This window comes from Lolium perenne, chromosome 1 (assembly GCF_019359855.2).
Source record: "Lolium perenne isolate Kyuss_39 chromosome 1, Kyuss_2.0, whole genome shotgun sequence".
Taxonomy (NCBI): domain Eukaryota; kingdom Viridiplantae; phylum Streptophyta; class Magnoliopsida; order Poales; family Poaceae; genus Lolium; species Lolium perenne.
This window is the reverse complement of record NC_067244.2, coordinates 261538199-261543722: the sequence shown is the minus strand read 5'-3', so window position 1 is coordinate 261543722 and position 5524 is coordinate 261538199.

Genomic DNA, 5524 nt, shown 5'->3' with positions numbered 1-5524 from the left:
GTCAAAGATATCCCTCTCATGCAACCCTGCAACCACAAAGCAAGAAGTCTCTTGTGTCCCCAACACACCTAATAGGTGCACTAGTTCGGCGAAGAGATAGTGAAATACAGGTGGTATGAATATATATGAGCAGTAGCAACAGCACCAGAAAAGTGCTTTGCTGTCCAGGACTGGCGTGTGATGGATGGTGGTAATATTGCAGTAAGTAGAGATGCAGTAGAACAGTAAACAAGCAGCGATAGCAGTATTTGCGAACAAGGCCTAGGGATTATACTTTCACTAGTGGACACTCTCAACATTGATCACATAAATAAATAGATAGATGCTAGACTCTACACCCTTTTGTTGGATGATGAACACCACTAATTGTGTAGGATTACACGAACCCTCAATGCCGGAGTTAACAAGTTCCACAATATTCAATGTTCATATTTAAATAACCTTAGAGTGCAAGATAGATCAACATAACCAAACCAAGTACTAACATAGCATGCACACTTCTACCATCACACTATGAAAGGAGGAATAGATCACATCAATACCATCATAGTAATAGTTAACTTCATAATCTACAAGAGATCACAATCATAGCATACGCCAAGTACTTCATGATGCACACACTGCCAACATTACATCATGGAGGAGGAATAGACTACTTTAATAACATCATTAGAGTAGCACATAGATGAATTGTGATACAAAACTCATATGAATCTCAATCATGTAAAGCAGCTCATGAGATCATTGTATTGAAGTACATAGAAGAGAGATTAACCACATAGCTACCGGTACAGCCCCGAGCCTCGATGGAGAACTACTCCCTCCTCATGGGAGACAGCAGCGTTGATGAAGATGGCGGTGGTGATGATGGAGAAGCCTTCCGGGGGCACTTCCCCGTCCCGGCGGCGTGCTGGAACAGAGACTCCTGTCCCCCAGATCTTGGCTTCGCGATGGCGGCGGCTCTGGATGGTTTCTCGTACCGTGGCTTTTCCGTATCGAGGTTTTAGGTCGAGGACCTTTATATAGGCGAAGAGGCGGAGTCGGAGGGGCGACGAGGCGGTGAGGGGGTATGGCGGCGCGGCCAGGGCTTGGGCCGCGCCAGCCACCCTCCTGGGGCCCCTGTGGCCCACCTCTGGTCCTTCCCGGGTGTTCTGGAAGCTTCGTGTATTTCTAAGATGCTGGGCGTTGATTTCGTCTGATTCCGAGAATATTTCCTTACTAGGATTTCTGAAACCAAAAACAGCAGAAAACAGCAACTGGCCTTTCGGCATCTCGTCAATAGGTTAGTTCCGGAAAAAGCATAAATATTTTTTTTTTTTTTGAAATCAAAACTCCACTATATTAAGTACGCAAGCCCGCCTCATTAAAAACCTTCCAGTCCCCTTAGGTACCCTGGAAGGAAAAGAGTGCGTCTGGAAACTTGCGCCTTTTAAGAAAGCATAGTCGAATTACAATCATGAGTGATCAACTCCCGCACGCAGGAAGGAGTTGAATCACGAAGAATCTCAGAGTAACCTGACTTGCCTAGATGAGCTAGAACATGAGCTACGCCATTACTAACCCGGTCTACCTTACTAATAGATATATCGCGATAAACCCGAAGGAGTTCCCGAGCTTCCTCAAAAAGAGCCCATCCTCCTGAGTATTCAGTACTGTTACTAGCAACCGTCTGGATCACCCGGAGACAATCAGATTCGATGATCGCAGGCCAGCGACCCAAATCAATCAGATGTTTCAAACCGGCTATAAAAGCGAGCATCTCCGCTTCTTCGGCTGTAGCACATGCAGTGATAAACCTCCACTCAGACAAGATGGCTTTCCCATTATAATCTCTCACAATAATCCCAAGCCCCGCATTCTTGGATGTGCTGTCCCATCCCGCATCCACATTTACTTTTATAGAACCCTCCGGAGGTGCTGTCCAAGGGCTAACACCCACTGGACCCGCAGTAGAATTGTTGTTAGAAGGGTTTCCCAAAATTTTCGAGAAGGATGACTGGTAACTGACCAGATATGTAACCGAGGCAGAAACTGAAGCCTTGCCATCACCATGCACTATATTGTTTCTGTGATGCCAGACTCGCCAGAACATAAAAATAACCTTTGCTTGCATTTGTTTTGGGATATTCTCTAAGAGGTGAAGCAGCCACTCCTTGCCAGTATATATGAACGCCTCCTCATGCGGTAAATGCCACTGAACACGTAGTTCTTCCCGCAGAGCCCGCGCTAGGGTGCAGCGGACAAGGGCATGATGTCCATCTTCCACCTCAACACCACATATGGCACATATAGGATCAAAATTTGGCAAGCGTCTGTGCAAACTCGAGCGAACCGCCAAAGAAGCTGTCGCCGTTTTCCACGCGAAAATCCGCACCTTTTGTGGTACCTCAGCTTTCCAAACTAGGTTCCAAATACCCCGAGAGCCATTCGCCTCCGAGCTAGATTGTCCGGGACTCAAGCTAGAAAGAGTTGGATTTACACCCAAACGATAGGCCGATCGAACCGAAAACGCCCCATTGGACTCACCGCTCCAGGCCACAAAATCATCACAGGCCCGGCCTGGAATTTTAATGGAGAGGATAGCATCAGCATCTCTAGGAAAACAGCAACCACGAACTGCTGCCTCATCCCATGATCTAGTGACAGGGTCTATAAGATCCGAAACCCACTTTTTCCTTGAATTATTCCGACGACCCTCCACTTTCATAGCATCCGGTCTAGGGAGCCAATTATCACGGAAAATTCTCACTTTACTTCCCGAGCCAATTCTCCAAATAATACCCTGAAAAAAAAAAAAAGCATAAATATGACATAAAATGTGCATATAACATGTAGATATCATCAATAATGTGGCATGGAACATAAGAAATTATCGATACGTCGGAGACGTATCAGCATCCCCAAGCTTAGTTTTTGCTCGTCCCGAGCAGGTAAACGATAACAAAGATAATTTCTGGAGTGACATGCCATCATAACCTTGATCATACTATTGTAAGCATATGTAATGAATGTAGCGATCAAAACAATGTAAATGACAAGAGTAAACAAATGAATCATATAGCAAAGACTTTTCATGAATAGTACTTCAAGACAAGCATCAATAAGTCTTGCATAAGAGTTAACTCATAAAGCAATAATTCAAAGTAAAGGCATTGAAGCAACATAAAGGAAGATTAAGTTTCAGCGGTTGCTTTCAACTTGTAGCATGTATATCTCATGGATAATTGTCAACATAGAGTAGTATAACAAGTGCAATATGCAAATATGTAGGAATCAATGCACAGTTCACACAAGTGTTTGCTTCTTGAGGTGGAGAGAAATAGGTGAACTGACTCAACAATAAAAGTAAAAGAAAGGTCCTTCAAAGAGGAAAGCATCGATTGCTATATTTGTGCTAGAGCTTTGGTTTTGAAAACAAAAAACAATTTTGTCAACGGTAGTAATAAAGCATATGTGTTATGTAAATTATATCTTACAAGTTGCAAGCCTCATGCATAGTATACTAATAGTGCCCGCACCTTGTCCTAATTAGCTCGGATTACCTGGATTATCATCGCAATGCACATGTTTTAACCAAGTGTCACAAAGGGGTACCTCTATGCCGCCTGTACAAAGGTCTAAGGAGAAAGCTCGCATTGGATTTCTCGCTATTGATTATTCTCAACTTAGACATCCATACCGGGACAACATAGACAACAGATAATGGACTCCTCTTTTATGCATAAGCATGTAGCAACAATTAATGTTCTCATATGAGATTGAGGATATATGTCCAAAACTGAAACTTCCACCATGATTCATGGCTTTAGTTAGCGGCCCAATGTTCTTCTCTAACAATATGCATGCTCTAACCATTAAATAGGTGCTAAATATCCCTTACTTCAGACAAGACGTACATGCATAGCAACTCACACGATATTCAACAAAGAGTAGTTGATGGCGTCCCCAGGAACATGGTTATCGCACAACAAGCAACTTAATAAGAGATAAAGTGCATAAGTACATATTCAATACCACAATAGTTTTTAGGCTATTTGTCCCATGAGCTATATATTGTAAAGGTACAGGATAGAAATTTAAAGGTAGCACTCAAGCGATTTACTTTGGAATGGCGGAGAAATACCATGTAGTAGGTAGGTATGGTGGACACAAATGGCATAGTGGTTGGCTCAAGGATTTTGGATGCATGAGAAGTATTCCCTCTCGATACAAGGCTTTAGGCTAGCAAGGCTATTTGACACAAACACAAGGATGAAGCGGTGCAGCAAAACTCACATAAAAGACATATTGTAAACATTATAAGACTCTACACCGTCTTCCTTGTTGTTCAAACTCTTTACTAGAAATTATATAGACCTTAGAGAGACCAATTATGCAAACCAAATTTTAGCAAGCTCTATGTATTTCTTCATTAATAGGTGCAAAGTATATGATGCAAGAGTTTAAACATGAGCACAACAATTGCCAAGTATCACATTATCCAAGACATTATAGCAATTACTACATGTAGCATTTTCCAATTCCAACCATGTAACAATTAACGAAGCAGTTTCAACCTTCGCCATGAAAATTAAAAGCTAAGAACACATGTGTTCATACGAACCAGCGGAGCGTGTCTCTCTCCCACACAAGCATTTATTCAAACAAAAACAAAAACAAACAGACGCTCCAAGTAAAGCACATAAGATGTGACCGAATAAAAATATAGTTTCAAGAGAAGGAACCTGATAATTTGTTGATTAAGAAGGGGATGCCTTGGGCATCCCCAAGCTTAGATGCTTGAGTCTTCTTGAAATATGCAGGGATGAACCACCGGGGCATCCCCAAGCTTATACTTTTCACTCTTCTTGATCACATTGTATCATCCTCCTCTCTTGACCCTTGAAAACTTCCTTCACACCAAACTCAAAACAACTCATTAGAGGGTTAGTGCATAATCAAAAATTCACATGTTCAGAGGTGACACAATCATTCTTAACACTTCTGGACATTGCTTAAAGCTACTGGAAGTCAATGGAACAAAGAAATCCATCCCACATAGCAAAAGAGGCAATGCGAAATAAAAGGCAGAATCTGTCAAAACTGAACAGTCCGTAAAGATGAATTTTATTGAGACACCAGACTTGCTCGAATGAAAATGCTCAAATTGAATGAAAGTTGCGAACATATCGGAGGATCACTCACGTAAATTGGCATAATTTTCTGCGTTACCTACAGAGAATTTTGCCCAGATTCGTGACAGCAAAGAAATCTGTTTCTGCGCAGTAATCCAAATCTAGTATGAACCTTACTATCAACGACTTTACTTGGCACAACAAAACACAAAACTAAGATAAGGAGAGGTTGCTACAGTAGTAAACAACTTCCAAGACACAAATATAAAACAAATTACTGTAGCAAAATAACACATGGGTTATCTCCCAAGAAGTTCTTTCTTTATAGCCATTAAGATGGGCTTAGCAGTTTTAATGATGCACTCGCAAGAAATAATATTTGAAGCAAAAGAGAGCATCAAGAAGCAAAT